The sequence below is a fragment of the Monodelphis domestica genome, chromosome 2 (assembly GCF_027887165.1).
Source record: "Monodelphis domestica isolate mMonDom1 chromosome 2, mMonDom1.pri, whole genome shotgun sequence".
Classification (NCBI taxonomy): domain Eukaryota; kingdom Metazoa; phylum Chordata; class Mammalia; order Didelphimorphia; family Didelphidae; genus Monodelphis; species Monodelphis domestica.
In genome coordinates, this window is record NC_077228.1 from 375,433,627 (window position 1) to 375,459,006 (window position 25,380).

General features: G+C 35.4%; 1 protein-coding gene and 1 long non-coding RNA gene across 8 annotated transcripts in view; one reads left to right on the forward strand and one right to left on the reverse strand.

Annotated features, from left to right (window-relative positions):
• Positions 1-13,550, forward strand: part of LOC107651471 (uncharacterized) — a 148,809-nt gene extending 135,259 nt beyond the window's left edge. The window contains exons 2-4 of the long non-coding RNA XR_001628428.2: positions 2,510-2,616; positions 4,323-4,590; positions 10,379-13,550. This is a non-coding gene — a long non-coding RNA (uncharacterized LOC107651471). The remainder of the gene's footprint in view (positions 1-2,509; positions 2,617-4,322; positions 4,591-10,378) is intronic.
• The window catches only part of WASF1 (WASP family member 1), a 130,147-nt gene that overhangs the window by 84,084 nt on the left and 20,683 nt on the right, over positions 1-25,380 (reverse strand). The window lies entirely within an intron of this gene.

The window sequence follows — 25,380 nt, forward strand, 5'->3', positions numbered from 1 at the left end:
TATAAAAAATGAAAAGTGACTGCATTACCAATGAAAACTAAAAGAATTATTAGGCATCATTTTGTCCAATCATATGTCAGTAAAACTGATAATCTAAGCAAAATAGATAAATATTTACAAAAATATGAATTACACAGATTAATAGAAGAGGAAATAGAATACTTTATTACAGAAAAAAATGAACAAGCCATTAATGAGCTCTGTTAGAAAAAAATTCTGAGGGTCAGATGTATTCACAAATGAATTCTACCTAATATTATATTCAAAGAACAATTCATTAGAATACTATGTAAACTATTTGAAAAAATAAGTAAATTTGGAATTACACCCAGAGAGCTTGAAAACTATATTCTGAGAACTAGAAATATCATTTCTGGATCTATTTCCCAAGGAGAGCAGGGCCCTAAAAAAAAATCTATCTATATGTTCCAAATTATTTATACCAGCTCTTTGTGGTGGCAAAGAATTAGAAATTGAGGGAATTTAACTGTCCATCAATTGGAGAATGGCTAAACAAATTGTAGTATATAATTGTGATGGAATACTAGCACCATAATAAAACAAGTAGATTAATTTTTTTTAACTTGGAATGAACTACATGAAAAGTTAAATGAATAGAACCAGGGGAATACTATATATAATTACATATTTGAAGAATAATTTGTGAATGTTCACCTCCAGAGAATGAACTGAGACGGGAAACACAAAGAACATAAGCTATATATTTTGCCAAAAGTTGCCTTCTATGTTGTGGGGAGGAGAAGGGGTTGAATAAAAAATAAAATAAAAATGCATTTTATTATTAGAGAGACTCAGACAAGCAGTATAGATATGAAATTATTTTATAATATACTTTTAAAAGTTGTATGTAATAGATTCCCAGTTTCATATGTACTCCTATTTCATGTAGAGAGATGTTTATGTCTGACTCTAAGTTCAGAATAATGAAAAATAAAATTTATTTTTTAAAAATCAGTAAGAATCTTGCCAAATTTTTTCTATGAGATAAATTTGATTTCCCTAAACCAGGAAGACCAGAAACAGAGAAAGTAAACTATAGATCAATTTCCCTAATGCATATTAATGTAAAAATTTTAAATTAAATATAGGCAATAAGATTAGAGCAATAAATCACAAAGATCATACACTATGATCAAGTGGGATTTATACTAGGAATGTATGACTGGCTGAATATTAGAAAAACTATAAACATAATTGACCATGCCAATAACAAACAAAAATTATATGATTATCTCAAACTACATTACAAAATAATAATCAAAACAATCTAGTACTAGTTAAGAAATAGAGGTGTATCAGTGGAAAAGGTTAGGTACAAAATAAACAGTAGCAAATTACCATAATAATCTAGTGTTTGATAAACCTAAAGATCTAAGCTTTTGGGTTAAGAATTCAATATGTAACAAAAATTGCTGGGAAAACTAGAAAGTAGGTATAAACCAAATCTTGTTCTGTATGCCAAGATAAGATCAAAATGAGTATATGATTTAGACAAAAAAGATACCATAAACAAATTAGGAGAGCATGGAAAATTCTACTTTTCAGGTGAATGGATACATGACCAAAAAAGAAATGAACAGGAACCCAGAAAGTAATTTTGATTATATGAAATTAAAGTTAAGGTAAGAAGGAAAGCAGGACATTGTGTGTGTGGTTATAGCAAGTTTCTCTGATAAAGGCCTCATTTCTAAAATATATAAAGAACTGAATTAAATGCAAAAATATGAGCCATTCTCCAATTAATAAATGGACAAAGATATGAACAGGCAGTTTTCTTAGGAAGAAATCAAATCTATCAATAGTCATAAGATAAAGTGCTCTAAATCATTAATGATTAGAAAAATGCATATTAAAGCAATTCTGAGTTATCACCATTGTAAAAATAAGTTTCAGATTGGCTAACACAAGAGAAAAGGAAAATGACAAATACTAAAGGATGTGGAAAAGCCAGGATGATAATGTATTGTTGATTGAGTTGTGAACTGTTCTAACCGTTATGGAAAACAATTTGGAACTATGCCTTAAGGACTATAAAGCTGCAATACCACTACTAGGTCTATATGTTAAATAGCTCAAAGGAAAAGAAGCTATTTGTTCAAAAATATTTATGATAACTCTTTTTTGGAATGGCAAAGAACTGGAAACTGAGGGGAGTATGATTGTGATGGAATACTACTGTGCTATAAGAAATCATGAGCAGAATGATCTCAGAAAAACCTAAATTGATATGTAATAAAGTAAATAGAGGCAAGAGATCATTGGGCACAGTATCATCAATATTGTAAAGATGATCAATTGTGAAAGACTTAGCTACTCTGGTCAATACAATAAACCAAGACAATTCCAAAGGATTCATGATGGAAAATGCCATCTATCTTCAGGGAGAGAGCTGATGAATTCTGAGGGCAGAATAAGGCATACTTTTTTTCACTTATGTTATTTTCTTTATTTTGTTGTTGTTGTTGTTGTTGTTGTTGTTGTTGTTTAGGTCTACTCTAACAAGATTAACAGGTCAGTTTCTCCAGTTCAGAAAAACAAGTATTATTTTTTGTGTGGACACCCAAAGAAGTGAGATTCAATTTCCCAAGGATAAAGGTAATAATAGGGTCTTACAGGTAGGTGGTAACTTCATCAAGAACTGGAATTACAATAAAGACTTGTGGCTCAATCTAGTAAAAGTTGTTGGTTCTAATTTGGAATTTAAATTTATTCAATTAAAGTACACATGGTTCATGTAGAGTAAAAACTTAAAAAAAAAAAAGATTCTTTGGAAAATTTTTAGTCTTATAAAATGGTTTGTAGACTGAAAATAGCTTCTTCAGACCAAAAGATGCAAGAATTAAAAATTCCTTCTAAATGCTTCCAAAATGATCCCAGAAGATAAACTTTTAAAATGATGAATTATTTTAGTCCTCATACAATATTAGAATGGGACAGTGAGATGCTGCAGTGAATAGAGTGCTAGCCTGGAGTCAGAAAGACTTGAATTCAAATCCAGCCTCAGACACTTATGGACTGTGTTACCCTGGGGAAGTCGCTTGACCCTATTTGCCTCAGTTTCCTCATCTGTAAAATGAGCTGGAGAAGAAATGGCAAACCACTTCATTCATTATTTTTGCCAAGAAAATCACAAATGGGGTTATGAAGATTTGGACATGACTAAAGTGAGTGAATGACTAAAATTATATTAGAATAAATTGTAATGTCATTCATTAACCACTCACATACCATTTCTATTTGTGGTGAAAGGAATTGTGCATTATTCATTTTACATTCAAGGTATGCATTTGCAAGTGGTACAGTGGAAAAAACATTGGCTTTGGAGATAAGCTGACATGGATTCAAATTCTGCCTGTTAAATTCTTATTTTAATAGTAGATTTGGTCCCTGCATAATGGGTTTGCCATCTGATTTGTTGAGGCACCTGAATGATTCTTGGGCTGCTGAACCCTAAGAGCTATCAGACCTTTCTATTTGGCAGCTGAACCGTCTTATATATGTTATCTTTCCCAGCTACAAAATGAACCTCTTGACATCAGGGACCGTCTTGTGCAGAGGTTCTTATTCTTAAACTTGTAAGCTTGCTCTTTTAAACATATGTACATATGTATATGCATGTGCATATATATATAGTTATATATGTCAATGGATTTTAATATAATTGGCTTCTTTTGTAATTTTATTTATTTTATTTTTACACACTTAAAAATATTCTGAGAAGGAATCCATAGATTTCATGAGATTGTCAAAGGGGTCTATAATCATTGTGAACAACTTAACTATTATTAACAATGGAAGGATCTGGGACAACCCCAAGAGACTCAGGATGAAAAAGCTATCCACTGCCATAGAAGGAACTGATGAAGCCTGAATACAGATTGAAGCATTCCATTTTTCACTTTAGTTCCTTCATGAGTATTTTTTTCTAAAATGAGTGATATATGTCTTCTTTCACAACATGATGAATACTGAAATATGTACTGTATGACAGCACATGTATAATTGTTTGGTGCCTCGGGAAGGGGGGAGGGAGAGAATTTGACACAAAATGTCAGAAAACAAATGTTTAAAATTGTTTCTGTTTGCAGTCTGGAAAAAATACCATAAAATGAGGGTCCATGATCTGAAAAGGTCCCCCTGCTTACACCTACTCCTTATGTAGCTTTGGGCAAATTATTTCACCTCTCTGAATTTTAGTCTCCTCATTTGTATAATAAAGAGGTTAGAGTTGATGGTAAGTTGCAGCTCCAGATCCATGGTCTTGTGAACTTATGATGATTTTATACCCTCTCACTTGATAGGTAACCAGGTTGTCCCCATTTAATCATGAGACCTGGAAGCAGCTTTCCAAAAATAAAAAAAGACTAAAAACAACAACAACAACACAGAGGGATAGGCTCATCTTGATCCACTGAAGGGTAATCCTATGACCTAACATAAAACAACAAGGGTCCAAGAACATGAAGACAAAGGATGCAACCAGGCAAGTTGCTGAAATGTTGGGAAGGAGCAGATGGTCTTCAGACTTCTACATAAGAAGAAAGAAGATCAATCGTGATTCTTTAAGAGGTATTCTGTTAGGACAAGTGGAAATATCCTTTGAATGGTTTTGCATTTCCTGAGACATTCCTAGTTGGTATGTAAGGTGTCAGGTTTTTAGGCATCTCACTGGAGAGCTTGATAAAGCAGCTAAAGTTCATGAGTTTTTAGGGGAAGGTGCCTGGAATGGTGTCCTCTCTCTGAGGTCAAAAACATCATGCTGCTAGGTTTCCTGAAATAAAATTAGAATAACACACTAATCCCCCTCACCCTAGATAAGGGAGTCAGTTTCTGAATGGTGACTATACAATGTTCTTCACATATGCCAATGTGCCAATGAATTAAAATTTTTGAAGTGAAATTTTCTCAATGATACATCTTCTAGAAAATGCAAAGCCAGAAAGACTTGAGTTCAAATTCTGCCTCTGATCACATCTGTGCAGTGTAAATTGCTTAATACCTCAATGTTTTAGTGATCTCAATCTCAATTAGCAGGACTACTAAATAGGAATTTTAAAATTAATTTTTTAAAAAGTAGAACACAAAAGAGTTTTTTGATTTCCCCCTCATTTCCATATATGTGAATTGTGTTCAAAGCAGTATGTCTCCTCAACTACTTTGCTTTACAACAGAAATAGATGATAACATATTATACAAGCCACAAAATTATGAAAATGAAAAGAAAAAAATAAATCATTCATTTCTCACAAATTACTCTTTCAGTTTTAGTGTAACCAAAACTGTTACTTGGCCATAATTAGTTTCAGTACATAGCCTCAAATGAAAATAAATCTTTTTATTCATTTCAGTTTTACTGAAAAAACTCACACAATTTTACAGTTACAGATAAGATTAAAAGTATCCACTCTCCAGTTTCTCGGTTTGAATAAAATTCAGTGACTCTATATCCAAGTATTCTCTTGTATATGTAATGATGTCACTGATTCCAGAATTGGGAGGATTAATAATAATAATGATGTCTAAGACAATCTATCAGTAATGTTATATCTGCAGAATTTATGGCAGTGTTTTTAGAGTTGCTTTTTAGAGTAGGGTTTTTTTTTGTGTTTGCTTTTTTTTTGCCAGTTGCACTTCTGAGGACTGTAATTTTGTTATATTTATGGGGGAAGAAGAATGTGTTCCCCAAAATATTCAAAATAGAGATTTCATATAATTTGTTATACCTCCAATCAAGATGGAATAAGAGAATGTTTATTGCCTTTTTTTATTCAGCTTTGTACAGCCATTCAGTAGAAAGACTGCAACTTTCACTTGCATGAGGAAAATTCAGGAGCCTTTACAACAGAAATAGATAACCCATTAAATGGGGCACAAAATTATGAAAATGAAAAAAAAATACATAATTCTTTTCCTACAAATTACTCTTTGAGCTTTACTATAATCAAAACTATTACTTGGTCAAAATTAGTTTTCTTTTTAGTTCAGTACATACTCTCAAGTGAAAATAAGAAATCTTTTTTTTCATTTCAGTTTCTGGGCCTGGAGGCAGGAAGATCCAAGCTCAAACCAGCCTCAGATATTTACTAGTTCTGTGACCCTGGGAAAATCCCTTAACTTCTGTTTACCTCAGTTTCATCAATTATAAAATGGGGATAACAATACCACTTACCTCCCAGGTTTATTGTAAAGATCAAATGAGATAATTGTAAAGCACTTATTACAGTGTCTAACACATCATAAACATTATATAAATATTAGCAATTATTGTTATTGCCATCACTCTGTGACTTTGGGTAAATTTATTAACTTCTCTCACTTTAATTTCCTCTACTGTGAAATAAGAATGACAAAAGTACCTACACCTCCTAGGGTTGTTAAGAAGATCAAATAAGATATTTGTGAAGCACTTAATACAGTATCTGGCACATAGTAAGGGCTTAATAAATCCTTTCTTCCAGAATAAATATAGATGTATTTGACTCATTAGCTTGCAATACAAAATATCTGGAGTATAATTGGATAATAGACAAATACTTGGCTTACATAAATCTCTGGATTAATATACTACCAGGGCTTTCCTCCCAATAAATTTTCACTTTATATTTGATTAGTTCTTTTCAAAAGAAGTCTCAGGTTGTAATTTCTTAAAAATAACTATAGTAAATTAATAGCTCATTTACATAAAACTTTAAGGTTGCTAAGTGTTTTACAAACATTATCTCATTTGGGTCTCACAACAACCTTGTGAAATGCTATTATCATTATCATTTTTAGAGATGAAGAAACTGAAGCTCAGAGAAGTTCGGTGACTTTTGGGTCACATGATTAATAAATGTCTGAGGCAGGATTTAAATCCAGGTCTTCCTGATTTCAAGAGAGTTGTTCACTACAGCATATTTAAGAAGTTTTCTATTTTAGGGCTGCCAGTAGTTTCTTTAATCCCTCTCAAAGGGAATGATTTTTGTTCTTTTAAAAAGAGAATATTCTCTAAAATAATTTGAAATATCTTATTTTGTTTCTTAGAAAAGCTGTTCCTATAGCATCAATTAGTTTCTTGTTTATTTTCTTTCTAAATATTTCCATCTCAAAAATGTTTCTAGAGTGTGCTGAATTTTTGTGATGAGCTATTTTGTTCCAAAGTTTCCAATCACTGAACCACTTTAATCTAATTACATAGGTTTAAACATTGGGGGTGGGAGGAGAGGCATTTTAAAAAATGTACAAGGGAAGCAAAAAACTCTTATCTAGATTGCTGAGACAAAACCAGTAACAATCGCTATTTTTTCTGCTAGGAAATGTCTTCAGAAATTATGAAATAGAAATTTTATTACCATCTTGCCATGTAAAGTTCATAAAGTTGACATATTTGCCTTTTCCAAGTTTAAGAATATACAAAATCATTCTTATTTTGTTTATCATTTCATGACATCATGAAAGAGGATAAATACAATTAACAGTAACAAGCAAACTGCTTGTTTATAACTATATCACCTGTGAGTTTCAGATCATTATTATTAAGTGGTCTCTCTTTACACACACACACACACACACACACACACACACACACACACACACACACACACACACACACACACCCTGTATGACCCATACATATAGATATAAATATACACGTCAGATAATGATTCTATTAATACAAAAGATTTACATTCTCCCTTTTTATCTTGTTTTCCAGTAGGATTTGGAAATTTTATCTAAGTAATGAAGAATTTTGGATTTTGTGATTATATTTCATTCATAACACTGGAGTCAGCAAAAAATTGGAGAATATTCTAAAATTTAATTTCCTGTTTAAGAAAAAGCTTTTGAGGTGATCTGTAAATGAAGTTGACTGTATGAAATTGGTGCTTTTTAAAAACTTCCTCTTACAATTTTGGGTCTCATATGTTGTTTCACTTTTTTTCCTGGAAATTTGATTATAACCATATATTTTCCTTACTACTTATACAAGGAAAAAAATTAAGCTTTAAGAAAGCAAACTATACATCTAACACATTAGGTTTACATATATTTGGGTGCCAATGGAAAGTGGGAGTTAGTGATGATAGTGACTAAGTGAAGTTCCTTTCAACAAAGGACATCAGGTAGTTTAGTAACTAAGTGCTAATCTTGTAGTTTAAGTACTACTTCTTGCTAAGTAGGTACTAGTTAGCTCTTTCTATCTGTCAGAAATAAATATTAGTTCAAACTTCCTTTCTTTCTGTTTTGCTTATTCCCCTTTTAACTTTGCAAAGTTAAGTCAAAGATTATTAGAGAGATGGTTGTGTGCAGAAATAAAATGAATCAATAAACTATTTTTAAAAGGGCACGAGTTAAATTTTTACAAAAATCCACAGGTTAAAAACAGTGGATATAGCAAGACTTGAACCCATATCTCCCTGATTCCAAATTCAACTCTCTACCCATTATGACATAGTGTTTTTCATTGTTATTGGCTGTAATCATTCTAAGGTTTATCAAAAAGCAATTAAAATAATATAAATTATGTTTGGCATAGTTCTTTAGGTTATTTAATTTTAACACCTGGATTAACATTGAACAGAAATGAGATAATACATATTAGTTATTGTTTAATTACAAACTATATAAATATAAGGTATTATGGCTCCCCATATTTTCCCCCAAACACTCCAATCCCTCCTCTGTTAGATGGGTGCTACCCTTAGTATCAGGGGGTATTTTATGTGGTTTTGGTCCTTCCCATAAGCTGTCATCTTTTTCAACCTTTTCTTCTTCAATTTCATTCATTTCCTGGAGATCCATATGAACAGAAGCAAGCTATTAACTTGAATGTCATAAGCAAAGCACCGTGGTAGGCAAAATATACATTTTAGAAAAGACAAAATCACTTTCTTTGAGAAGCTAACAATTTAGTAAGGAAATGGCATCCACCCAGGTAGCTAGCTACAATTCATGATATATGTACCAGAGTTGTGAAACAAAGTGTTATTTTTGTACTACCTGAGGGGGAAGGTCTCCTAGGGTAGCTGGTACTTGAGTTCTGCCTTAAAGAATATTTAGGAATTTAAGAGACGTAGAAAAGGCATTCTAAGCACAGGGAATTACTTGAAGAAAGTCACAGGAAAGTGAGACTACATTTGTGGGTGGGGGGGCAGAATAGGTGCAGTTTAGTGGGAGTAGAGAATTTAATGAAGCAAATAACATGAGAGAGATATGGTTGGAAATGTGGACTGATGGCTTGGTTGAGTAAAGCCTTGAATACCACTCAATAGAGTCCGAACCTAACTTTGTAGGCAATAGGGAGCCCACAGAGATTTTTGAGCAGCAAAATCCTATAGGACAAAGGAAATGGGATCAAGGATAGAGCACTTGCTTATGAAGAATTGGGATGTCTTTTCTATAACCTAGGAGGAGAAGAGTGATGATGTTGAGTTTTTAAGAATATTAGAGAAGGAGGTAAGGTTGTTATGGAGAATATATTATATTATATTATATTATATTATATTATATTATATTATATTATATTATATTATATTATATTATATTATATTATATTATATTATATTATATAGCAGAGATAATACCTTATTGATAATGGTTCAGATAGTCAAAGCTTTGGTTTTTCCAGAAGTGATGTTTGGCTGTGAGAGTTGAACAATAAAGAAAACTGAGAGCCATATAACTGATGCTTTTGAATTGTGTTTTTTGATTTTTGAGTCCCTTGGACAGCAAGGAGATCAAATTAATCAATACTTAAAGAAATTAATTCCTATTATTCACTGGAAGGTCAGATAACTGAATATGAAGCCTGAACACTTTAGCCATGTAATGAGAAAATAGGACTCTGGAAAAAATCCTGATCTTGGGAAAGACTGAAAGCAAAAGGAGATGGCAGAGGTTGTAATAGATAATGTCATGGAAGTGATGAATAGAAATTTGGATAGATTGTGGGAGATGAAAGAGGAAAGAAGGGCCTGATGTGCCATGGTTCATTGGGTCATGAAGAGTCACAACTGAATGACTGGACATAACAAAAATAATGCTAAGGTTTGAAGAATAGATAGAGAGCTGAGGAAACTCATGTCAGATAAACTCAATCTTCTTATTGAAGAAAGAAGCTAGGTTTTTCTACCATAAGGATGAGTGGAAGGGAGGATGGCAAAAGGAAAGAAAGAAAAGTTTTTAACAGTATCCTTATGAGGAGTGAAAAAGGATATTAATAAGGGTAGAAAAGAACTGTCAAACTCAGATGATCCACAATCATTCTCGTCTCATGTACTGAAAACCATATTTTCCCTCACTTCCTTTTTGGGAACTTTCTAGGTCCTGGGTCCTCTAGAGAATTCTGCACAGATATACCTCTACTTTTTTCTTTCAGACTGCTAGAAAAAGATCTGAATTCTAAGAATGTACCAGCAGTCAAAGACAGAGGAGTCAAATATAAACCAAGGCTTCACAATCATCTCAACAGAAAAAAAAAGAGCACAAAAACTGCACCAGGATTCCTATGCTCTTGAGAAGGAAGAGGAGTTCACAAGAAAACAAAGGGTGGGCAGGATACTAGTACAAACTAAAAATAAATAAAGAAACTCAGTGACAAGAAATGCTGAGAATATACAGAATATAGAAGGGAAGGGGGGAGAAAAAGTTTTTCTAATGAGATACACTGTTGCTTTCAAATAGCTATTCTGTTCAGTGTTCCATGACCCTCTTGTGCCTCTTCTAATAAACACCTACCTGAGCAAAATATTTCTGACTCTTTTTATATTGAAGAATAGGGCTAGAAATTCAAAATACAGTGCTATAATTGAAGTATTTCTAAAATTGTGGTTTAGTAGTAGCAAAAGCTGAAACTACCCTGAAAATCCTTCTAAACTAAAATTGTGTTTTATCCACCAAGTCAACAGAATATATGTACACATACACACAGAGGCATATTCCATCTACCCATATTAATTGGCTATACAGAAATCCATTAAGTAAAATAACAGAGGTTTTGTAGAAACCGTTTTATACACATTATAAATATGTTAAATGTCAAATACTATCACGGATGAATTTTTAGAGGAAGCTAGGTAATGAAGGAGTTAGAGAACTAGGCTAGAGTCAGGAAGATTTGAATTCAAATCTAGAATCAAATGGCCACATGGAAAAAAAAAAGACCAGGAAAAGTCAATTAACCTTTGTTTGCCTCAGTTTTCTTAACTATAAATCTGGGATAACAATAGCACCTACCTCACAAGATTAATGTGATGATCAAATAAGATATCTGTAAAGTACATAGCACATAGCAGGTGCTAGACAAATGCTTCTTCCCTTTCCTTCTGACTTTATACTAGATGATTGCCCACAGGATATTAAGTTGGTCATGAAGCGTTTAGAAAGCCCTTTACTATATGACAGTGTTGGGAATCCATAAGCTAAGCAGTGAGAATACAAAAAAGGGGGGAACAAAAACAGTACCTACCTTCAGAGAGAGAGAGAATATGCAAGTTATTATGTCCATTACAAAATATGTACAATGTAAGTGGAAAGTTATTTCAGAGGAAAGACATAATAGCCTTCCCAGAGGAGACTGGGAAAAGTCTGTTTAGTAAAACCTCATGAATGGTATAGCTACAAAATCTTCAAAGAAAAATATCCAGATTATAGGGAAAACACAACATGCCTTAATCTTTTAAGAGAAGTAAAGTCCAGATGGGTAACCTGAGGTATTAAAGAGGTCAAATCAAATTCTAATCTCTTTAAATAAAATGGAATATTAACAAGATGATTAATATCTTTTTCACCAGAGGTATCAAACAAAGGGTGGCCTCACATTAATCAAATTAAAACATAATTGGGAAAAGTTTAATAAAAGTACAATCAAATATAGATATTAATATGTGGTTTTCTAAGTCAATATAAAGCCTGTAAGAATCCTTATATATGGCTGAATATCCCATCCCTTTTTCTTTTTGAGTTTGACACAACCTCTTAATGACAAGTTTCCATTTTAGTTCTTTCACCTTAAATATTCCTAGTTCAACATACTCTTAAATTTGAAAATTTGGGGCAGCTAAGTGGCTCAAATGGAGAGCCAAGACATTTATACACAGGAGGTCCTGTGTATAAACCTGGCCTCAGACATTTCCCAGCTATGTGACCCTGGGCAAGTTACTTAACCTTAATTGCCTAACCTTTATCACTTTTCTGTCTTGTAATCGATATTGAGTATCAGTTCTAAGACAGAAGGTAAGGGTTAAACCAAAAAAAGAAATTGAACACTTAAAATCCCTATTGCAAAAATGGATTTTATTGGTCATTATTTGCTAACAAAGCAACTTCTTAAGCAAGGAGAAAGGGACATATTTTCTTAATCTTGTCAATAGAAATGATATCATATCCTTGCATGCTAAAGAGAAAAAATTCTGAGTCAATTGAAAGCAGTAAGCCCACAACTCTGCAATCTTCCCTCTGAATGAAGTATTGTACATCACCACAGAATCTATCATACATGTACTTAAGTAAAGTACTTGGCTAGATCTTTAAATTTTTTTACCTCGGTGTTTTTACTAATCAATAATCAGTCTAATTGTCAGCTCTTAAGAGTCAGCAGGGTAGCAACAATCTCAAATTGTATTTATACATTAGCCCTTTTTGACCTAGTTTTATACTCTTGGCACTCCAGTGGCCCTTAAAGCAATATCCTGACTATTCAGTCTATAAAGCTAAAGAATTCCTCACTGAATGTGGAAGATAACAAAAAAGGTAGCCTCTAGAGTTTCAATGGCATACGTAGCAGCATACCTTCATTTAATTCGTCCCATAATGAATGAACTGCAGAGAGTTGAAAGAGGAAAAAAAAAAGACCTCTAGAATCACACTTACATGAGAAGCTATTTTTAATCTACTCTCTAGGAAGAAGAGGCAGTAAACATCTTGTTCCATCTCAGATGGGGGTGGATTGCTGCCTTCAGCAAACTTCTATTCATGGTTACTAGAAGTACAATGAGGAATTACTATGGATTTTTGGGTACAAACATCTACTTTAAGTGGATTATTTTGGCTGATAAAGAAAATATAAATTAGAGACCAGTTAGGAGCAGCTAGGTGGTACAGTGGATAGAGTGTTAGGTGTGGAGACTCATCTTCTTGAGTTTAAATCTGGCCTTAGATATATGCTAGTTGTGTGACCCTGGGCAAGTCACTTCACCCTGTTTGTGTCCATTTTCTCATCTGTAAAATAAACAGGAAAAGGAAATAGTACATCACTCTAGGATCTTTGCCAAGAAAAACCTCAAATGGTGTCATGAAGACTTGGATATGACTGAAATGACTGAACAAAAACAAAAAAGGAAAATAACTTTAGAGGAAAAGGCTTAAAGACGTGAGGGCTGTAGCAAGGCCCAGGAAAAGCCTCTTGCAAAAACAGGTCAATTAAGGTGAGTATTCAAGAAAGTCAGGAATTCATAGAAGCGAACAAGGGAATGCAGTCCAAGTGTGGTGGAGAGTTATTGTAAAGGCGTGGAGTTAGGTCATGAAAAGAATAGCAAGCAAAGCAGTATAGCTAGACCACAGACTATGTAAAGGGGAATAATATGAAAGAAGGTTAGAAAAATGGGAGGAAAGAAAGGGAAAAGCAGAAAAGAGGTAGGGAGGGAGGGAGGGAAGGATGGGAGGAAGGAAGGAAGGAAGGAAGGGGGCCTTTTTGAAGGGCCATGTTGAAGATAAGGCCTATTGAAGGGCCTTATCTACCAGAGGAGCTTATATTTGATTCCAGAAGCAATAATTAGCTATTGGAATTTACTGAGCAGGAAGTGATATAGTTAGTCATCAAAAGAAAGAAAGAAAATTACTTTGGTGACAGCATGAAGGCAGGATTGGAATGGAAAGATTTGAGAAAGAGAGATCAAGCAGGAGGCTATTTGGAATTTTCCAGGCAACAGGTGATGATGGTTTGAATTAGGGGAAGTAGTTATGTTAGTGGAGAGAATGAGTTATACATGATAGATGTTTTGAAGGTAGAAATAAGATTTATCAACTGGTTGATTATATGGGATGAGAGGTGTCAAGGATGATGTTGAGGCTGAAAAACTAAGTGACTAAGAGAATGGTGGTAGGAGGGAAATTCTGAAAAGGGGAGGGTTTGAGGGATCAGATAATGAGTCCTCTCTTTGAAATTGAGAGGTCTATCAAATATCCAATTCAAAATGTTACAAGAGGCAGTAGGAGATGCAGAACTAAGCTCAGAATACAGACCAGGGCTAGCTATCTAGATGGAGGGATCATCAATGAATGAGTGTCTAGGAGACTGGGAGGGTCATTTACAGAAATAGGAAAGTCAGGAGGAAGAGTGGTTTTGGATGAAAGACACTGAATCCTGTTTATGATTCAGACACATCCTCCAATTATTTCTTTTGATTTGGAGGAGAGGAAATTTTTATTAACACTTTTAGTTGTGTTTTTACTTCATTTTTGTTTTCTGTAACTTGACTACAAGATACAAATGAACAGAGATCATGTCTTTCTCATGAAGTTTTGTACAATACTGTGTACAAAAGTAGACATTTAATATTGCTAATAATGAAGAATTATTATCAAGTATGAGGTCAGGTAACTATTTCTATAAACCATGACAAAGTGAAAAATGATTTTGCTTCTAATTAAGATGTAAGATCAAATCAGGCTTGACTTATTATTTTGGCTCTGATCAATCAGTCTTTTAAAAAAATCATTTGGTCAGCCAAATGAAAAGCTATTCATATGGCACAGAAATCATTTTATTTCAGCATGATTTGGTTAATACCACTTTCCTTTCAAGGCAAGCAAAAAGGTTGTGTTATCCATGTACCAACTGGAGAATTTTCCAGTGATCTACAAAGTGTCTGCGTCTGCCTGTACCAATGTCAAGGAACTCCTTTGTGTACGTGAATATACATGTTCTTTATAATATATGAGAAACTAAAAAAACTAGAAGCTTCCTGAGATGCTGCTATTTATCCTTCATTTCTGAAGCAGACCAATGACATCATGGGGTGATGCCTTGACTCCAGTGTGAATTGGATTTACCTGTGAGTTGCACAGTCATCAGCCTCACTTTTTCTTCCAGAGTCATCAAAGAACAGTGTTAAGATAAGTCTGGGTGATGGGTGATGGTGGGGGGATACAGTGGATGACCTTGATGATTTTTATATCTAACCAAGCTCTAAGCACTCTACACACCTACTTCAGCCAAACTTCATGGCCATTGGAACAAATTGTTCTCATCTGCCCCTTTCCCTGGGAGAAATCTTCCTATGCTTGAGATAGAATAACTTACTGATGGGTCAGTCTGTGATTCATTAGTTACCCTCATCCTAGTTTAGCCCATCTGCAGGGATGGTTTCCTGGTGACTGCTACACATGCTGCAGCTTCTTGGAGCCATAAATAAGAACTGAGTGTCAGATGGACACCAAAGGAGGATAAACAGCCCTGAAAAAAGCCCATCAAGCCTTCATACCAGAAGTGTTAGTCCTCTTCTCTGAACTACTGGTTAACAGGAAAAAGGAAGTGATTCTTAAAATAAAGGAGAAAATGATAATGATATTAGATGGTATACTATGCTTCTTAGATTTCCATAGAACTTATTCTACATTATCCCATTTGATATTCACAAATCCATAAGAGTTATCAGTCAGTACGTAATTGTAAGGATAATTTAGGGTTGTGACCTAAATTTGATTTTTGATTGCCAGGGGATATCCCAAATAAAATACCCAAGTCAGTTTGGAAATATATGGTGGTTTAATCAATATATAGGGAAGAAATCAAGGAGAAGAGAAAGGGAAAAGGTATAGGATTTCTCCCGCCTGGTCTGTGCCAGGCGAGTTCAAAGTCATCTTCCACAAGGTCCTTGAAGATTAGAGGCTTTCTCTAAGAGGATAGTGTTTGGAAGGTAAAGGAGAGGAAAATCAGCCTAAACTCTGAGAGATCTTAGAGAAGAGCCTCACAGAACTAGGTTACTAGGCTTCCTCCAGTTTGGTATCAAGCAAAACTCACCACTGAACCCAGACAATAGCAGCTGCCACGCCAAGATTCCGACACGCACAGCAAGCTGCCGCCAGCCACCTCTACGCCGTCAAAGAAGCCAGAGAAAGGAAGTGACGTGAAATATATAGATGGTTTTACATCACTTTCCTGCATCTCACATGTATCTATCATATCTTAGGCTTGTCTTAGGACAGCCCAGGGGTCTGTCAGTTGTTTCTGATTTGACATTTGCTAGCACATGTCTGTCATAGGCCATCTTCCTAAATACTTAATCCTTAAGTATGGGTGTAGACATTCCTGATTTTGTTAGATTAAGTAGGGTGGAGTAATCTAAAGTTCAAAATTTCCTGATTTTTGTTAGGCTAAGTAGGGTGGAGTAATCTAAAGTTCATAATTTCCTGATTTTTGTTAGGCTAAGTAGGGTGGAGTAATCTAAAGTTCATATAATCATTTATTAAGCACCTACCATATGTGAGGCATTTTGCTGAGTACTGGGGATACAGAAGACAATTCCTGCTCTCAAGGAGTTCACAGTCTAATGAGGTAGATAATATGAAAATAATTATGTACACACAGGATATATATAGGATAAACTGGATGGAGATAATCAACAGGAGGATGGTATTAGCACTAAGATATGATTGGTCCCATTTTATTTCCCTTCACTCATATTCCATTTTAGACAAGATGGCCCATTTGACATTCACCATACACTACATTCTACCTCCAATCTCTATGTAATTGGATTATGTGTGGCATGGATTCCCTCACTCTCCTTAATTCACAGATCTCCTTATCTTTCTTGAAATCATAGTTTAGGTGCTACATCCTACATGTCACCCTTTGTCATGTTCTCTCTCTCTTTCTGTCTCTGTCTCTCTCTCTCTCCCCTTACCTTCCATCTTGGATGGAATTGTGTATTGGTTTCAAGGCAGAAGAGTGGTAAGGGATAGGCAATGGGGGTCAAGTGACTTGCCCAGGGTAACACAACTGGGAAGTGTCTGAGGCCAGATTCGAACCTAGGACCTCCCATCTCTAGACCTGGCCCTCAATCCACTGATCTACCCAGCTGCCCCCATTCTCTCTCTTCTTGAAATTACTTTGCATTATTCTGTAGCAACTTTGTGTCTCTATATTATTGTAGAATGCAAGTTTCTTGAGGGCAAAAACAATCTACTTTTGCCTTTGTAACTCCAGCTCAACACTTGCCAAAGTTTTTTTCTTTAACTCAACTGAATTAATAAGGAAAATGAGGCTCATAAAGTTATAACTTATTGTATAGGATTTGAATTAATATCCAATACTTCAAGTATTATATTTATAAAGTTTATTATCTGACAAAATAGAACCATGTGACTAAGTTTTTTCTTTCTTTTTTTTTTTAATAACCCTTACCTTCCATCTTGGAGTCAATACTGTGTATTGGCTCCAAGGCAGAAGAGTGGTAAGGGTTAGGCAATGGGGGTTAAGTGACTTGCCCAGGGTCACACAGCTAGGAAGTGGCTGAGGCCAGATTTGAACCTAGGACCTCCCATCTCTAGGCCTGGCTCTCAATCCACTGAGCTACCCAGCTGCCCCTGTGACTAAGTTTTTTCTACCTGTTCAAAAAGCCCTCTTCACCAAAGCCATGACAGGAAGGAAAAAGAGGCTGAGAGACAGAACTCCACTGAATTTATCTTCTGTCTACATAAGCGCATAATGACAGAAAGAGAATAGGGTGCTGGGAATCTTAGTTTTGCTAGGGATAGTAGTTCTGCTGGGGGATCAGTTTTTAGGGTAACATTCAAATTACACAATTTCACCTGAAATTCTTTGGAAGACTAGTCTCCACAGTAGATCTTGTAAACTTAACCAACTTGGGGATAAAAGCGGAAGAGAACAAAACCAATGATTACTAGGCTCATTGACAAAAAGCTAATTGGGGGGCGGTCCCCTTCAGCATAAGAGTATACATACAAAATAAATGTGTTACAATCCCCCACAGTTCAATTTCACTACAACCCAAAGTTCATTCTGGATATTTCGGTGCAGTGTGAGGTTTCTGCAGGCATCTCCATGATGCCTTCTCCAAGCAGTTCACTTCCTGGATTCTGGGAGGTAGCAAGTTTCTTAGCCTTTATAAAACTAGAATTTTGTAAAAATTAGACAATCCCTTCTGAGGAGGGTGTTGACAAACACATAGATCAACTCAGGATACATTAATTTTCAATAAGGAAACAGCTTTATTAAAAAAAGCAGAATAACAGCTAATTCAAGAAAACCTTTTGGGTCTAAAATGTCATCAAGAATCTAGATCATTCTGATGGACATAGATTAAGCTGAAGAGTTAAAAATCAACCAGAAGCTACTTAGGCTTCATGGGAAATGTTCCTTCTTGGGAGGCATCCAGGGGTACCATGCCCTGGGAAAACCTTCCCACCTCCTCTGGTATGAAACTAACAGTCTTAAAAGACATGTCTTTATGTCTCATCCATTACATTTTTACAAATGTGTAGGTGGGGATTAGTACTATAACACTTCAATCAGCTACTAAATGGTCTCTTACCTCTTGTTATAAACAACTCAAAGGTACTTTTATAATGGTATCTTCTCTAGACCAGTCATATGGGGAGGTACAAATAAAGATAATATAATAGAACATATAACTAATTGTCAAAACACAGTAACTTAAAGTGACATAGTATAACAAAATTTAACAAAATCTTAAAATAAGCAATCAGAAAATACAATATATGTGACAGGATACAGGCACTGAATTCAAGAGTTCTTTTTTTCCACTTCTGATACAGAGATTTTTCATAAAACAATGGAGTCTGAAAAGTCTTAAAGTCTTAAAATCTACCTCCAGATTCTTTAAGGTTCCTTCCCCTCCCCAGTATTATCATCCATCTAGGTTCCTTTTGGTCACACCTCTGGGATCTCCCATAGTGAGGGAGAATTCACCATTGAACATAGTATGGAGGAATCCCATATTGAATGTATTGTAGAGACTAGACAGGCCATAATGGCAAAGGGATGTAAAGAGATGAATTTCTCCCCTAAATCTCAGGATTATTCAAGTTAATCAAAAGGACCAGTGCACCCAGGAACAGTAGGAAGAAAAGATACCCTACAACTGGGAGCTGTTTAAGATAGGTAGGACACTGCTCTTTCATAGAGTGAGACATGCTTGCAATTCTACTTTATATTTGGAAGAGTAACCTTCCTTCTCCTTCACCCTAGGAGTAAAATGCCAGGGAGCAGCTTGCTTCCCCTGCCACATGTACAGGGAGTTAAAAGTGTAGAAGCTCTCTTGCCTAAGGGAAACACACCCAGGCTTCCAAGGCAATCAGCAAGCAAGCACTCAGCTATTGGCAATGTTAGGGAAAGAGGGATTTATATTTTCCAAGCCTCTGGAGAGTGGCTCCAATCATTAGCAGTAACAGCAGCAACAGTGGGAGGAGCAGGAACAGCAAAAGCAATGGCCCCTCGAGGACCACCAAAGGCAGGGAGGCAGGGGCAGGCAGCTGGGACCACCCAGGGAGTTAGCAACGGGTGGCAGCTCTGAAGAAAGTTGCGGGAGAGGGGGAGTTGAAAAGCTGTGGCAGGAGAAACTTAGTTTCTTTTCAAACTAATCTACTCAGAGAGAATTAAGGATTCTGAACCCCACTTCTGATCACCAATAAATGTAGGGTTTAACTTAAGTTTTTTCTACCTGCTCAAAAAGCCCACTCCACCAAAGCCAGGATAAGAAGGAAAAAGAGGCTGAGAGATGAAACTCCAACAAATTTATCTCCTGTCTATATCAGCACATAATGACAGGAAGAGAATAGGGTGCTGGGAATTGTAATTTTGCTGGGGATTGTAGTTTTTAGGGTAACAGATTCAAATTACACATTTGTGGGTCAAATAGTAAGAGCTGGCATCAGGATTTGAACTCCAGTCTATGCCAACTAAAAAGTCTAGTGCTCTTTTAGTTATATCACACACAGTTCAAGGCAGAGGGGGCCAGACCTGTGCTAGGAAGCTGGAGGGTAAAATAATATGATCCAGAAGAGAAAGCTAAGAAAGACCACTAAACTTTTAGAGCCATGTAATATGCATAAGACTCTTCTCAAAAAAGGTAGACCTTAACACTGAAAAGTAAATTGTTTCTCATGCTCTAAGGGGTGAAGATCCATCATGAAGGAGGCTATATTATTGATGAAAGGATAAAGAATTGAAAAGATATAGAGACAAACTGGAGGTTGGGGAAGAGGCAATCTGACATAGAAAACATGGAAGTATGTTGTCTGCCTAAAGTACATTTCTTATTACCCACATCTGCTTTGATTCTTATGGGGGGGAAATGCCAACTGAACAAAATTAGAAAGCATCACTAGAGACTATGGGATCACACCCCATCTCTTCTGCCATTCAATTAGTGATATTAGGTAAAACTTTCCCAGCTTTAGTCTCTTCATATGTAAAGAGGGGACAATGATTTTTTAAAAGTCCCTTTTAGAATTAGATTCAGTACTGCTGATTGAATTAATTTGTAGGATTAGGGACTTAGGAAGTAAAGTCAGATACTTCAGGATCAGAAATGTCAAATTTTGGCCCAATTTATAAAAACTAAAAAGGCTAGAGTCTTCAGATTAGAGATTCATGAATTTTACTTTGATTCCTGGCAGAATTTTAGAACACATTATTAAAGGGATAGTTTATGAGCATTTAGAAAAGAAATTTGAGATTACTTAGCAGAGGCATGGTGGTTTCATCAAGAACATATCTTGCAAGATAAACTTCATTTTCTTGGGCATAATTCCATAGAATACCTGGATTCTAACAGTGCAGTTAATAAAGTCTCTTGATGATGCTTTTGTGGACTAGATTAAGATATGTAAGCTTGCAACTGGCTGAATGGCTAGACCTCAAAGAGGTCTATATTATATTATAGTATTGATGTCAACCTGGAATGAGATAAACAGTAGTTGCTCAGAGATCTTCCTTGTGCCAAGGTTCCTACAGTTGCTTTAACTGCAGGGGACTCAGAAAAAAGACATCCCTTCCCAGACTTGTCTGGGGTCCCACTATCATCACCTTCACCTTCATAGAGAATATCCTAGATAGTCTGAGGCTCACTGTTTTCACATTCCTCCCCAATTTGTGGATACTGATTTAGCAAGGTTTCTGACAGAAGAAGCAATATGACAATAAGTCAATGACACACTTGAGTCACAATAGCAAGATATACTAATAATAAAGACAATAGCTGTTTCCAAGAAAATTTCTTGGATTGACTTATTCTGGCAGAATTTTTCTAAGAATCAGGCCATGTCTCATAAATGAATCTGTCTGTATTCTGATACATAATATCACCATCAACTACTTACTAAGTGCCTACCTGTGCACATGTCACTGTATTGGGCAATTCTCTAGTAATGGGCATTTGGGGAAAGATGATGGACAAAGAATTTGCCACATGGAATGAAAATGAAGAGGTCTCAACTGCATGAAAAAAGGTAGAAACTAAGACTCTGAAAATAAATGGCTTCTATCCCATCATTAGGTCTTTTTCTTTAAATCAATTAGCTTATTAAAAAAATAAACTTAGCTACTATGTATGTCAATTATGTAAGAGTAGAAGCATACCGATCACAGAAATGAACACTCATATCAGTGTCTAATTGCCCTCTTACTGCTTAAGTTGTTTCTAAGATCATTTCACAGGAAAACTTCCCAGATTAAATACTGACATTATCATTAGCATGTTAAAATGGAATCTACACAGTAGCTTCGAGGTGGTTGTTCTAACTGTAGAGATAGGAGGAGATCTAGCAATGAAGACAACTTTTGGGCACTCAAAGGGATCCAAAAGTGCTGAGACTGAATTTAACTGTTCTATTAAAAAATGTGTGTGCAGCAATTACTAAAATCAGCCAGTCTGTTAGAGTGATAAAGCATTTCTGACATGCAAATTAAAAGTATTATTGTCCTAAAGTTCATCAGAGCATTGTTTCAAAAAAAGGAAAGAGGTGGAGAAGAAAAGGAAGAAGAGAAGGAGGAAGCAGAAGATGAAGAGAAGGAAGAAGAGGTGGAGAAGCAAGAATAAGAAGAGAAAAAGAGGAAGAAGAGAAAGAGGAACAGAAGGAAGAAAAGGAATAGGAGGGAGAGAGAAGAAAGAAAAAGAGGAGGAAGAAGAAACAATAAGAAATTGATTAGAACTGAACAGACAGGAAGAGACTAGCCATTGCTCTGAGGAGTCATCTGAGAATCAGTTGACTGTATTCAGTTATATCATCAAACTGTTAGAGCAGAAGTAAAAGTCACCATCACAGAAATGTCAAGACTCTTAGAAAATGAGAAAGCACAGAAAAGTTGTGGATAACATAAACAAGAGTATGACCCAGACTAATCAAATCATAGCCAAAGTACTACAAATTACACTGGTTCAAGCAGTTTTATTTGAAGATATACCTATCTTATATGCTTAATAAAGTCGGCAACCTAGTAGCTATGAACTGAACTACTAAATGCTCATTTCCCAAAGTTATCAACTTTACTCGTGGTGGAGAAGCAGAGAGAGTCAGTTATCATACACTGTTGTAGAATCTTGAAGACCTCTAAGAGTGGTGATCCCTCGTAGCTGTGTCCGTGTGGATGTACTTGTTGGTCTGGGATTATATGAAGAAGAGAGGATGAAAATAGTAAGAATGCTAAAGGGAAACCGCATATCCTAAGTCTGAGTTTAAGTAAGGATGACTTCAGGAAGGACTCCCTAACATGGACACTAGTCCTGTGGGACCTTGAAGCATTTCAGGAAATTAGAGACTGTGAGTGTTGGGGTTGGTGGAACTCCATGTACTCTTCTACGTCTTAAGGCTCAGAAGGTGTGCAGAGGATCCCAGTGCTTCCTGGTCCCCACATCTCAGCATTTTTAGAGTTCATGATAAAAAAATGTCCTTAAGACTCAGATATGTGATCTCAGATGGCAGTTTCTGAGTTCCTGTAGGAAAAAGCAGCTGCTCCATGATAAACTGGCAAAACTAGAACTTGGACAATAATTGAGCTAAGTGTATTTGTTACCTGGAACAATAAAACATGCTTTTCAAACTGATTCACTTTTTGTTTCCTAAACAAGCTTTTTATCTTTGCTTAAGCAAATTTCCTCCACAATGAATGCTTCCTCCTCCTCTCCCTCCTAGTTCAGCCTCCTGAACTACTCTATAGAATTCTTAGTTTATATCTTGTACAGGAGGAAAAGGACCTGAAAGATCATCTTGTCTCATTCCTTCATTTTACAAATGAGGAAACTGAGACCCAGAGATGGGAAGCAACTTGCCCAAGGTCACACAGATATTTATAAAACTATGATTTGAACATAGGTCTTCTGTTTCCAAATCTCTTATTTTCTGCTATAACATGCTGCTTCTCCCTCATTACATACACATGACACTTACCTTACACTGCCTTTTGTATTAGTTGTGTGTACACAACCATCTCTTCCACTAGCATTCAGGCTTTTTAAGGATGGAAATCCTGTTTACATAATTTTATATCCCTCATAATTCTTAACTATCCCTTTCTCTTCACTGACAAATGTCCTAGTTTAGGTCCTTATTGCTCGTCAGGTCTATAGCTAGACCTAATTGGTCTTCCTACACCTAGTTTCTCCTCGTTTCAATATATATTCCACACAGCTGCCAAAATAATTATACTAAAAACACAAATTCCAACCATTTTGCTCACCAACTAAAAAACAAAACAAAAAACCTCTTTCCTAGCTTCCTAATGAAGCTACGGTGAAATACAAACTCCTTTAGACGTGACACTTAAAGCATTTCACATTTGGGCTCTAACCTACCTTTCCAAATATTTTGCATTACTTCATTTCACATAACCCATATAGAAGGGGTTCACATAACTGATATGTTTGGGGGGGGAAACAAACTGGATTTTTTCAACTTGCCACTGATATGTCACTGGGGATTTATCCCATTCTGACACATTAGATAGAAGAGGTGATGATACCTAGAGCATCAATGGCATAATACTGCTATGCTAGCCAAGTAAGGCAATTTATTTAGCCTTAAAAAGGAAAAACCCAACCCATCTCCTGTTCCCCAAACTTTTTAGTATATACATTGCCTCTTTGTTTCTACATAGGCCATCACTCTCCCATGACTGGAATGTATTTACTACCTGGTAGATTTCTGGGGTTCCTTCGTGACTTAATGCATGTGCCCTGCCTTTATCCAAAGCCTTTCCTGCTTCCCTTAGTTGTGAATTCTGTCTTTCAATTATCTTTTGTGTTTACTTGACTTTTTCCATGCTTTATCCTTCAGTAGAATTTAAGCTTCTTGAGGATAAAGACAGTTTATTTTGTCTTTGTAGTCCAGTAAAATTGCCACCATGAAAGGCACAGTGACTCACATACAGGAGGTATTTATTCAATGTTTTCAGAATTGGTCAGTGATGCAAAGCTCAATAAATTTGTTGAATTAATACATTTCCTTCACCATAGACTGATTTTTCTTGCCTTCCTGGTCATAGTGGAAAGAGCACTTCTTTGGAGTCAGAGGATTTCAGAAGGAATCCCTATTCAAACTTACTAACTGTAAAACCTCAAACAACTTATTTAACTTATCCAAGTCTGCCTTCTTATCTGTAAAATAGGAATACTTTACTTAATATCTATCAAGTTTGTTGTGAAAAAACATTTTTGTAGATTAAAAAGCATTATATGAATGTGATCATCACCATCATTATTTAATGTTATTCATTAATTATTCATCTTTATTTATTATCAACTAGCAATCATCATTAATTAATGTTTATTTCTAATGAATAGTAATTATTACCAATATCCTTTGAGGGATGGAAAAATACTACAAGAACATTCTAAAGGTAGAAAGCTGATAATATTGAATCATTTTCAGGATGCTAGGTAGAGCAGATGGGTCTAAAATGATTCTTTTAAAAAGTCTACTTGAACTAAGGATTGATTTACAATAAAAATTTGTAAGAATCCTTTGATTAAAAGCATTATCTTTAAAAATCCTTTCTTGTGATTCAAGTGAGTTTCCTTCAAAAGAGACCTGTTAGATAAAGTGATACCTACATTAATAAATCCTCTGGTAAATGAAGCTCTTTTATATAAAAAACTGATAATTTTTTAAAGCCCTTTATAATCTTTGAGGCAAATAGCTAAATACAGAGATGGTTGTTGAGTGGAAGAAAGAGTTAGATTTGGTTTCTTTTGTCCTGGCTGGGGGTAGTTGTACTGTTCAGATGGTATTCTACAGACCTTTCATGTCTGGCTGCAATCAGGGACAAATTCCTGGCACTCATATGGCATGTGGTTCTATATTGATTGAAAGAAGAACAAGAACACAGTGAGCTAGAGA